This window comes from Euleptes europaea, chromosome 9 (assembly GCF_029931775.1).
Source record: "Euleptes europaea isolate rEulEur1 chromosome 9, rEulEur1.hap1, whole genome shotgun sequence".
Lineage (NCBI taxonomy): Eukaryota > Metazoa > Chordata > Lepidosauria > Squamata > Sphaerodactylidae > Euleptes > Euleptes europaea.
Genome location: NC_079320.1, coordinates 32,153,946 through 32,166,822, shown reverse-complemented (window position 1 = coordinate 32,166,822; position 12,877 = coordinate 32,153,946). Strand labels below are relative to the sequence as shown.

General features: G+C 42.2%; 1 protein-coding gene across 1 annotated transcript in view; it reads right to left on the bottom strand.

The window, feature by feature from the left end:
• The window catches only part of BLTP1 (bridge-like lipid transfer protein family member 1), a 141,818-nt gene extending 132,300 nt beyond the window's left edge, over positions 1-9,518 (bottom strand). Inside the window, exon 1 of the mRNA XM_056855866.1 lies at positions 9,501-9,518. The gene's annotated coding sequence lies outside the window, so the exon portion shown is untranslated. The remainder of the gene's footprint in view (positions 1-9,500) is intronic.
• Between the last annotated feature and the right edge of the window lie 3,359 nt (positions 9,519-12,877).

Below are 12,877 nucleotides of genomic sequence, written 5' to 3'. Positions count from 1 at the left end.
ACTGCCCGCACATGTATATTCTCTGTTGTGCCCCCACCTTATGGAATAGCATGCCTGAGAAGGTCACGAAGGCCACTACACTTCTTGCATTCCATGAAATATGCAGAACACAATTCTTAAGGGCATTTTTATAAATAGGGCTATATTACAACGCAATGGCTCAAGAAGGTACTTTAATAGAGGGAATGGGACTGTGGGCTACACTACTGTGGATCAATACACCGAATTCTCAATCTGTCCCCATCTATAGGTTCCTGCTTGTCAATATATCTAATTCTCAACATGGCCCCATCTGTGGATACTTATAATTGGACACTGGAGCCACAGAAAGGCAGATCTTTCTACAAACCTGAGAAAAGCCCCAAGTCTGTAGAAAAAGATATAATCTTAAATAATAAAGTACACTGGGGGTTCAAACCTCCAACTAAAAGAAGCACATGTAGCTTTAAGAAAAAGACGCTCTCAGTGGCCACTGCTGTGCAACCACAGCAGTACTGCCAGGCTTCAAGCCTTGGTCTCTGTCAGGAAAAAGGAAGAGGGCGGGCCCTTTCCTGGGCTGTTTTGGCCTTTGAGGGACAACTCATTGGGGCCAGGCCCAGCACCAACCACCAGATATGCTACCATGCAACTTACAACACTCACACAGGACTGGCTGCTTTCTACTCTTCAAGAGCAGCCACCCCACTAAAGCTAGCATGGTGTTGAGGTTAAGAGTTTTAGATTAGGATCTGAGAAACCCAGGTTCAAATCCTCATGCTGCTGTAGAAACTCTCCAGGTGACTTTGGGCCAGTCACACACACTCAAACTATCTTATAGGGCTATTATGAGGATACAATAAATAAAAAGTATACTGGTACAGTAAATATGGTCTGTCCTGGTTAGTACTTGGGTGGGAGACCATCAAAGAATACCAGGGTTGTTATGCAGAGGAAGGCAATGGCAAGCCACCTGTTATTCTCTTGCCTTGAAAACCCTACTGGGTTGCGATCAATTGGCTGCAACTTGATGGCATTTTACACACACACACACACACACACACAGTAAATATAATCTAACCTACTGAGCTGTGGGTCAAGCTTTTCACTACAGTCTTGCTCATGAAGATAATGTACTTCCTAGACTAACAATTTTGCACCGTCTTCATGCATATTCTGCATTTTGAAAGTATTCTAAATCTGACCTCATTATAATAATTATTTGCACCTAAGAGTAAACAATGTTGTACAGGCAGCTGGCATTCCAGTTGATTCTAGCTCTAGCATACTTTTACCATACCTTAATTCTTCACTGTGATAAAAAAAATTGCTGGATTTTTAAAATGTTCTGTTCAGGCTCATGCTTTGTATCAAAGAAGTGAACAGTTTCCTGATAGGCTGTAACTTAAAAGTGCTCAACTTTCTTTAATGATTCTTGACACTTTTTCATGAAATATTACCAACATATTGAGAGAGCACTTTACATTTCGAGGAAGGATACAAATTTTGAATAAAGTGGCTTGAAATAATTTTGAATAAAGTGGCTTTTAAATAATCCAACTGAACAGTGAATTTCAAACAACATACAAACACAAAAAGTGTTCCTGCTTGACAAAACAAAGCATACTGAGAAAGCGTTACAAAACTAGGAAGTAAATTCCAGAGGGCCAGCAGCGGTAGTCTTTCACAGTAAAAAGAGGCTGTGGCATCTTAAAGATGAACAGATTTATTGCAGCATCAGCTTTCTTGACTACAGCCAGCTTCATCAGAACCATTAGATTAGAAAGCAGTGAACTACAGCACAGAAGGGTGGGCAGACACCAGCTCCACCACCTGGCATCCCTTCCATCTCCACCTTGTAAGCATTATGTCTGGCTTCTGCCAACTACACGCCAATTCTCAACTGCTCCTGGAAGAACTAAGCGCAGGATTAGTATCAGGGCACCTCTCCAAAAGAGCAACAACTCCCTGCTGACACACATTCTTAAACAGCTTAGCAGTCTACAAACGCCTGAAACACTGCACACGCGCAAAAAGTTATTTCTGTCCCATTTTAAATGGAGACGGAGAAGGGTCCAACAGCCCAAGTCCAACTCTTGTTCCTTACCGCCAGTGTGTGGTGACAGCTTTAAATCACTCCACTTAGTAGCTATCTCCACATTGGCAAAGTTGTACAAGTGCAACTGCTCACCATGTAGACCCACTGGTTTTATTCACCCCACTGCAAGCATGTGCCTCTCCCACCCGTTTTCCTAAACCGGATTTCAGTACTTGAAGAACCATGGCATAGGAACAGAGGCAGACTCCACACACCCACAGAGTGAGAACTGCAGTAAGGCCAGTAAGAGATTGGCCATTTTAATTGTATTGACTGTGTGACAAAGCAAACAGTCCTAGGTGTGTAAAGATATTTATCACCCTTTTTCATACTAGCCTAGATTTGGCAAACAAGATTCACAGAACTAGATCACATGTTAACAGTCAACCCATGATTAGCCATTAAACGTAAGCCAAACTATTGTGAAATTATTTCAGTGAAGAGCCAGATGAAAAGAAAGAAGGTGCCACTGTGTTCCATCATGTGTGGGCCAGCAGCAGGTTAAACACCGGAGACTACCATGCTACACCTTACTGACCATGCCACGACCCGGCCGGCATAAAGCCAAGCGCCACTGTGCCCATGCTCCTCCTCAGCAGCTTGGGAGGAGTGGACCAGTGAGGAAGGACATGGCCACAGCACTCCTTGTCACTCACAACGCTCCAAGCTGGGTACTGCCATGCCTGCGCTCCTCCTCAGTGTCCACACCGTACACTGACCAATAGGTCAAAGCCAGGCACCTCTGTGCTCCTCCTCCCATTTCTGGGTTGACTCAGGGCAGATGCTGATTGGGATTTTTCCGGTAAATGGCCAATTTGCCCTGCAGGACTTCCTTTTACAGAAGCCATGCTGATTCTTTCTCAGTAAGGACTGTTCTATCTGCTTAATACCACTTGGCCTGTAATTTTCTGGGCCTCCTCTAGATCTCTTTGTACAAATCAGAGTTACTTTTGCTACCTGGACTCTTTTGGAATGGAAGCCTTGCATGTTTTTGTTAAATCAACTATTTTACATCTGAATTCCTTAAGCTTCTTAAATGAAATGTCAGTGGGCCTGGATGGCATACAATTTGTCCACCAGTCCTAGAGCTTCATTTGTAATCACCTTTATTTGACTCATTTCTTCCAACATCCTCCCTGAAAACAATAGCTCTGATGTGAGCAAATTCCCCACGTTTCTACCCAGAGTGAAAACGAATGCAAATGCATTCTCTTGATTCCATTTTCATTTAGTAATTGTTTTACCCCTTTCTCTACTATGGGCCCCACTGCTTTCCAGTCCAGCATCATGCTTCTGAAGCACTTAAAGAAATTCATGATTATTTACAATATTTTTAGTCCATCTTTCTCCAAAACAAGACCCAAGGTGGATTTTTAGCAATATACATATACCTTCCTATATGTGTTATTTATTATCGCTTACATTTCTTTGCCAAAACCAGTGCCTCTTATTCCTCATCTTGTCTAGCCAAAACATATACTTTTTAAAGGAAGCCTTCTAATGACTTTATTGACTTTATGGAGCTATGGCTCTCGTGCATAGCTGAGCCTTGGACCAGCTGCTCCAAGGCTCAGCTATGCACAAGGCTCAGCTATGCACGAGATACATAGCTCCAAAATATGGTAATAGCCTATACCTTAGACAACTTTAAAAGAGGACTAGGCATATTCAGGGAGGGGAGGTTTATCAAAAGCTGTGAATATCAAGACGACAAGAAGAGGGGCGCTGCCTTTTTATAATGATCTTACAAGCCGAAAACCCAGCACTAAATACCTACGATCTTGAACCACATAATTTACCAGGACACCAAGACCTGAAGCAGATTTTGCCAAAGCAGGCAAGGAATTTCAAAACCAGTCATATGCTCAGTTGAAATGTAAATATATGATTAGCAAGAACACTCCAGCTATGAATAGGCTGATAGATTAAACCCAACACTGACAAAAACTGCAGAGAATCACCTAAACGCATAAATCATTTTAGATTCTAGCACCTGTTTGGTTGATGTATTTTCATGATGGATCAGATCAAAAATTTAAACATCCCCAAAAGCTTTTAATACAGCTATTCGTTTTCTTAGTCTTTTCATATTTTAATGGGAACGTAGCTATAGCTCCTAAGATTTCCAGTCTGTTAGTTCTTGAGCATTTCCATAAATGTTATTAATGTTATTTCCTCTCATGAATCAACTGTTTTTCAAGTGTCAGAGCAGTACTTGACATTTACGTGTTTTTGTTTGCTTCCGTTTTCATCATGGAAAACATCAACAGGGCTTGGGTCTGAAAGAAAAAGTATGTTTGTTTAGCTGCGATAGAGACAGTAGAGGAAGCAGAGCCAGTGAGCTTGGCAGCAATACAGCCGCAAAGTCCTACATGCAGAACATTTTAAAAATACTCCTAACACAAACATATTTACTGCTGTGTTAGACAGTAACAGAACTTATTTTAAGTTCCATTGCTAACTGCTAACAAAACTGTTATATGATGTAAAACTGCTAGAAAAAATATACACCAAGGACATGGATAATTAGGAGGGAAATCTAAAACAACAAACACTGAATATTGTCAAACAAACACTGACATTATCGTTCTATCATTTGCACTGATCCTTTTACATGGGTGCAGATTCATCTGCCATTCTGTTTCCGGTCATTCCATTTGGTGAAAGATCTACAGTCTGCTGGGGATTTCAACCATCCAAAATAATCTGGACCTGCCCCTTTATCCTCAACTATTAAACACTCTCAGAAATTTTCAAAGGTTCGAGTACACTTTGTCTACTAGATCAAATCTGCCAGCACGCTTGTCAATACTCGCAAATCTAAAAGACTGACAATATTTTCATAGAAGCCAAGCTGACTCTTCATCAAGAAGACTTGCTCTTCACCGCAACAAGCCTAAGTATATTACGTACAGAATAGAAATCCAGAGAATCAGGCTGCATCTAGCCTAGTGCTATCTACTCCAACTAGGATCAGGTCTCCAACAGCAGAAGTCCTACTAGCAACTGGGTCAGGGAAATTATAAAATACACACAGACCAAATGCTATACTAGTAAGCTAGGTGCCTCCCAAATTCTAGCTTTCCCTTCATAATGCTACCCAACAATTTAGCTGGAACAAAAGTTAGATTGAAAAGAATGTAAAAATCACACAATTCCTGCTCCTAAACCTTTTTTTTTTGTAAACCAGCTTGACATCTGCTACCATCAAATCCTCCAAGAAGATTTTTAGCAGCAGATTTTATATTTCAGTTACAGGAACACCACCGCCACATCTGAATTTTTACAAAGCTTTCGAGAAATGCCACCCTGCCCCAGTACTGTGATACTTTAATTGGTCAATTAGTTCTAGAACTTCATCTCTTGTCACTTTCATCTGACAGCTTTTCCAATATGCTTCCCAAAAACAATGGTCTGGTGTCTTCTTCGGGAAAGAGACTCCCTCCCACCTTCTACAGAGTTGTCAGTTAACATTTCCTTCAAAAGAACATTTTTTTTAAAAAAGCATGGCTTCTCTCACTGCGCCTTGATCAGAAAAAAAATTCTATTAGAGTTTCCCAAGCACACCAAAGAAGCAGATGTTTCATCTCACTAGCAGGAAATTGGCAGATCAAAAGTGAGAAACACATAATGCAGGATCCAAGAAAGTAAGAGTTACCCTAAACAGACAGTTGTTTCACTGATCTCCAGAACTGATAGTCACTACAAAGCATTACATACACATGCATCTGCAGAACAGCTCCAATTCAAGGTCACATGAAATCTTGTCTCAAAATAAATTTCCATTTTTTCAACAGCATTCATTTATACATAAGTGCAAATAAAACTGCAGCCATGCTGTGGATTTTCCCTCTGGCCTTCTTTAAGAAAGGCATCCTATGGCTGCAATATATGGAGAACTCATACCTCCATAGCAATTTGCTGTATTTTCCTAGTAGCTGTTGTTGTTGTTGTTTTAAAAATTAACAACAGTAAAGTCCATTATACAACACACTTAACAGAAAAGAAAGGGGGATGGGACACCTACAGTGCTCAACAACAAAAAACACAGGACTTTGCCACTGCCTTGAACAGAAAAGTCTGAATATTAATATCAGCAACGGAATGTGACAAAAGTAGCTGATCTCACCAGTACTAACCAACAATGTGGAGGCTGCTCTATTTCAACCTGGATAGTCCAGGCTAGCCTGATCTTGTAAGACATTAGAAGATAAGCAGGGTCAACCCTGGCAAGAATGTGGATGGGAGACCTCCAAGGAATACCAGGGTTGTCACATAGAAGCATGCAATGGCAAGCCACCTCTGAACATCTCTGGCCTTGAAAACCCTACCCAGGGTCACCATAAGTCACACGTGACAAAGGCAAAAAGTATATGCATTTATGAAATCAAATGTTTATCCCTTGCGCAGAGAAATGTGTCATACACACAAAACCAATTCTCTTCCTAAACTTCTCTGTAAGTCTTTAAATATACTGCTGGTTTTAAAAAGTACACAAAATAACTTCCAGAAAGAACCACATTTGTCAGTTGCAGCAACAGCAAAAAATCCTGAATGCCTTAAAGCAGGGATCGAAAAATTCCAGGTGTGAGGTTGCTATGGTGCCTAGGAATTTAATTGTGGCACCTATAATTTTCATCAGTGATTTTATTGTGTCTCTTGGCAATCCTTAGTTTGTACAAAGTACAAAACTTATTTATCATTTCACATCAGAATAAGTTTTGTTGTATGATATAAAAATGCATTAAGCTCCTGTCATTTCTTCTTTATATGTTAACTTTATGTACTTTATAGTGATGGATGAATTCATTTCTTCACCAGTTGCTTTCTATACCGGCTCCAATATTCTGTTAAATAAAGCTTTAAAAAGCAATAAAGTAGTTATGAGAAACTGAAGAAAGGGCGGGTAAGAAGTAAGCTTTCTGTTGTAGTAATGACAGCCATATTTATTTATGCTGGTTACAAAGATTGTACCGCAAGAATCTGTGATGAGGCTACACTTTGGCTTTGTGGTAGGAATAAGTAGAAAAATGTGGTCACCATCAGAATCAGTTACCAAGTTTACTAAAATACAGTAGGAGTATATTTTAACTCGTAAGCCTACCTTTTGAAGAAAGGTGGTAGACAAGATATTTTACATATAGAAAATCTCAGCTCCCATCACCAACATCTCCAGTTAAAGGACTGTATGAAGATTCTAGGAAAGACCTTCATCTGAGTGAGTCTCCAGAGATCCAATGTCAGAGTAGACAACACTCGGTTAGGCGGCCCAGTGTTCAAGGCTAATATTGATTTGATGAGTCTGCTCTTGCACACACTTTCAACATGAGTGCTAACATAAAATCTTTCAAATATGGCTCATTCTCAACTAATATTTATGCATCTGTATTTTCAAGTTACTGACAACTTATTATGGAACTAATCTCATAATCAACAACACCATACGCCAGACTTTGTAATAGAATCCTTGAACAGCCAAAGTTTCTTTCTGCATAAAAATATGCTGGATGGGAAAAATCCCATTCTTCCAAAGCTGCTCAGAGTTGCAATCAACTTAAGGCCAATTCTCCTTCAATAAAAAGCAAAGAAGTTCTGACCATCTCTGTCTGATTTAAGCAAGTGCCACTTTCACTATGACACAATCCAGTGATCCTGAGGGTGAGTATAAGGATGCACCACAGCTTCCTGACAAATCCTATGTGACAACTGACAGGTGCAAGGGAATTTCAGAAGCATCATCACTGCCCAGATGCCATGGTCCCATCTCCTAGTCATTAAGAGGGATAGGTTCAAATTCCTACCAGTCAAATGGTGAACCCCCAGCCAATCACCATTTTTCACCCTAACCCATTGCAAAGCTGTTGCAATGATAAAGGAGGAGACAAAAACCACATAAAACGCCTTAGCTCTTATAGAACAGTTGGATTAAAGTGTAAGTAAAAAGATTAATTGCAAGGATCCCAGCCCTTCATTCTTGGGGATAACAGAAAAATATAAATTTTAAGCAATGTGTCCTGGATACAGATTTGAAAGACACTGAGAGCATTATTCATACATTAAAGTAAAATCCCCCCTTGATACCATCTTCTATGATTTGTCTGTCAGTAACAGTTACCCGACAGTGGTGTTTAACTTGATTTGGGCTATGACAAAGGAAGGTTGACACTGAAATACTTTCTGCATCACCTGAGGATAACTGTGTTCTAGCTGAAGCATATTATCACTATACAGACATCTCTCAAACATCCAAGCCAAACAGATAAGGAAGAGGTGGTAGAAAGTGCTGCTAGCAAATGGTAGCCAACTTTCGACGACCCCGTAGGGTTTTCAAGGCAAGAGACAATCAGAGGTGGCTTGCCATTGCCTGCCTATGTGTAGCAACCCTGGACTTTCTTGGTGGTCTCCCATCTAAGTACTAATCAGGGCTGACCCTGCTTAGTTTCCAAGATCTGACCAGCCTGGGCCATCCAGGTCAGGGCAGATAAGGAAGTAATAAGTGAGAAATGAAACCAGTTAAGAGTCAGCAGGGCTGCATCATGATTCTGCGCAAGTCCAAAGTTCTCAAGTAATTCAAACACTTTCACATCACTGATTTTCACTTCACTGTAATTAAAACTCAGACCTTGGAGGAGCAACGATGGCCATCCATTCTATTCTGGAACACTACCCCATATCATAGTAGAATGCATACTCAAGAATACTTTTCCTTAATACTAATTTTAACTATTCTGTTGTATCCACAAGTGGGTCGCTTAAATCATGCTAGAATGACAGGTCCTTTTCAGCTTTTCAACATACGATTCCAGCAAAGCAGTGATTCCAAACTGCATTATTGATGGTGATCCAGAGCTACAGTTACTCGAAATCAATTGACACGAAGCAAAAGGACGTGATCTTGTGCGTGGGAAGGGGGTGCCCATGATTGTGAATACAGAACAAGGAGGATCAAGGAATACATAGTAAATGCATCAGGGATGTTCAGGAAGATGCGGGTGGGAAGGGGAGAATCCACCAAAAGCCCTTTCTTAAACAAAGTGGAACTAAATTCGAATTAAGTGACGGGTGCTCACCTAGGAATTGGTAGGGGGAGACCCCTTTGGGGCCAGGGCTGCGGGACCACCCCTTTTGTTATGCTGTTTAACCTCCAGATTTCGGTGAGGGGTTTCTGGAGCCTCAGTTCTGGGGGGGGGGAGGTCTCTAAGGAAAGGGACGCCGGTCGGCGAGACCCGCAGCGGCACCACCCCGTTGCTAAGGTAACCACAGAGCCCCTCTTCTGGGGTGTCCTCGCTGTTAGTCCACGCAGGGATCAAGCAGGCCTGGGAGCCCTCAGCACCCCTCTTCCTGCAGGACGCGCCCCCCTTAGCCCAATTGCCTTGACTAACGGCCGGCCTCCACCTGCCGGCTCGAGCTCTCTTTCGCCACTTACCCCATCGTCCAGTATTTACATCCAACCCCCTCTTTGCTGCTTTACTACCAACCCGGAAGCCGCCGCCTCTGCCTTAGCCGCTCGCCGCAAACACCGGCCAGCTCCGCCCTCCAGTCCGGCCTTCCTTCGCTGACGCTCCTCCAATCACAGACCGCAATCGTGATCCGCCGACCAATTCAATTGGGCCATAGCCAAAGGAAGGCGGGCGGTTTAAACATGAGCCAACCAATGGGGAAGAGGGAAGCCCTGGAGGGACGCCTCCCTGCGGGGTGGAACGGCGAAAGGGGAAAGTGGTTTTGTGCGCAGGCGCAGTGGCGTCCGCTCGTCCTAGGCTTTTCTTGATAACGGGCGAATAAGAAGGAAAAGCAGCTAGGTGAAAAAGGCACGCCTCTTGCTAGGTTGGTTTACCCAAGAAGAATTAGTGCGAGTGCACTATGCATACTTACTTGGAAGTAAGCCCTGTTATACTCAGCGAAACTTACTTCTGGATGAGCTTCCTGCTGTCACTCTTGTTTATCTTGCAAGAAGTATTATTATTTAGTGCTTTTTTTTATTCTGCCATGCATTCAAGGCTGCCCTGGTAATGTACATCGTTCTCGCTCTCACCATTTTATCCTCACAACAACACTGTGAGATGGGTTGGGCCGATAAACAAATGGCTACTCACCCAAGGTCACCCAGTAAGTTTCATGGCAAGTGGGGATTTGAACCCATGGCTTCCCGGTCCTTACTATAGTCCTGCAACCACTACACTGGCTCTCTGTATAAGTAAACCAGAAAGGAAATGTTCAAATTTTATGTAAAAAGAGCTGTAAAGACAAAATGTACAGAGGGAAGTAGCTTCAGGGGAGCAGTTATGAGTTTGAAAGACAAAATACAGAATTAATAAGACAAAAGGACTGCAAATGAAAACACTAAGTGGACTTCTATGTATTTCCTTTAGGATCCATTGACAAGCATATTTGCTTGGCAATAAAGCCAATGATTTCAATGGAGCTTTTCTTTCCTGAAAAGTATTGTTTCATTCTCCTTAACCTCCCTAGGCACTACTAAGTTTCCCAAAGAAGCTTGGCAGCTTCTTTGTGAGATGAATATACTGGAGACTCGAAAACCTAATGTTCTTTTCAGGTTACAAACCAGAAACTTCCTACTTGTGCTTTAGTGCATTGAAATGAGAGGGTTAAACCTGTGTTCTCATGAGCATTGCTTTTGGATCATTACAAGATACCCATGACACAAGCCTGATGTAATGACATTCTTCCTTTTGTTTTTATGAAAGGTGTCGTCCAGAAAGGGGAATATCAGCCCTAGGTCCAGGGCTCACTCAACAGGCTCCCTTAGGAGGGTTATCAACTGAGATATAATGTGGACAGCAGTGAATGACAGTGGATTGTTCCTTCAATACAAAAATTTCTCTGTGCTAGTCTGTTGCCATCCTGTAACAAAAGAACATTAACAGGCACCTCCTCTTGTTCTGCCCCAGACCCTCCCCCCCCCAACCACTAACTTAATGCCTGAAGGAAACTTTCAGGCATATCATTCCCTGTTCTGTATTTTCACAAGATTTCTTTACAAGACCTGCTAGGGCTCAAGCATGTCTTCTGGGTCAGAAGTTTCAGCCTTCCCCCAGCATGTCTTCCAGCCCAAATAAAGAGAATCCTGTCCTTGTGGCAGTGGGATTTCTGCAGGCAACTTCCACTGGTTCCTTCAACCCTTTAGCTCATTTTCTCACTAGAGTTCAAGAAATGTGCATTGCCCACCTTGGAGTTAGTGTTCTTCTCAGTCTGGCCACTATCCCCAGATAGACAGGACATTTGAAAGCAATTGAGGCACTTCCCAGTAGGTTGAAAATTTCCCTGTACCACTGAGGCAATTAGGACATTTGTGTGTGTGTGTGGGGGGGGGGTAATACCTGACAAAGCCTAGTACCCAGGGATATGCAGTCAGCCAGACAATTAAAGAGACATCCTACCTGGATTCACAACTTGGGAGGATCTGACAGAGTAAATGCTAAGGAGACCAATCTGCCCTCTTCAGCAAGCACATAGTTGCAGAGCCATGTTGAAGATATCTAGGCAGGAAGACTATGGGAACTCCTGAAGAGAGGTATGGGATGTTCTTTATAAGGTCTGAATTCTGTCTACAGTTTCTCTTTGGGTTGGGCGATGGGGCCTGATCCTGCAAGACAAAGGGAGCCATGAGTGTTTGGCCAACAGTAGCAAAAGTTGGAGTAGCTGGCTGTGGCTGTGCTTCTTGTTTCCACCACTTGTTATAATAGGATTATAACAGCATGACTTTGTACTAAATAATCATAACTAAAATACACTAATCTGCTGGTAAGTAACATTCTTCTAGTAGGGCTGTGCTTTCTAGGCAGATTTGAGACCAGCACAGGGTGGACACTGATTTTTAGTACCATACAAGGCGGAGGGGGGAAGCCTTGAAGCCACTTGATTGATGATAATGACTAAAACTGCACAATACTAGTAACTGTTCTCCCACAAAAAAATCTTGCCCCACTCCAACAGTACTTGCAGCTGATTTGCAGTGTGAAAGGGTTTAAAAAAACCTCTGCTCAGCTGCTTGTTTTGTCCAATGACTGACATTGCTATGAATAGAAGCTAATCTACAGTGCCAATTGAAAAGTTGCTGACCCTTTCGCATTTAGCCCCCCAGTCCCCAGTTAAATCCTGAAAAATCACAACTCTTGCTTGACCTTTTTGGTGGATACACAACAGGCAGGCATCACTTCAGTCAGTTCTGTTCACGTGTGCTGCTTTACGTTGTGTTTACATCGGATCCCAGAAGTACACTGATCATTTGAACCCTATGTTACTGCTACCTGCGCACACTACAGTAACTAAGTGTGCACATGGAAAGCCTCATATGTATACAGATGAGAGTTTTTACTTTTCCCATTTTTAAAAACCTTTCTGGCAATGCACCCAAAAGGAAGAAACAGGTGCCGATGGGTACAAAGAATCCCTAGGCGTTTAAGCCGCACAATTTTGCTGTATCTAGCCTTTTCTCCCGCTGTGTTTCTATATTTCATAGTGAACTCTGTCCACTAGAGATAATAACCTGATATTGTTTCAGCACTCATTTGTTTCCAGATGAACTGTGAGATAAGCAAAGAACTCATGATTCTTTGAACTCCCCAGTAATAATCCCAATGGAAAACCTCAGAAGATGAACAGAATCCAAGGATTGTTATCTCACGATAACAAACCCCAGTGTCTTCATTTCACCATGTGTGTCCTCCCTCTTTTGTCTTGCTGTGCAACCAGTACTTTGCATATGGAGAAAAAAACTGGACCTCACCAATCACCATGTTGTTCAGTTGAGAACCTGATGCATTACAGGCAAGGGTTCATTAT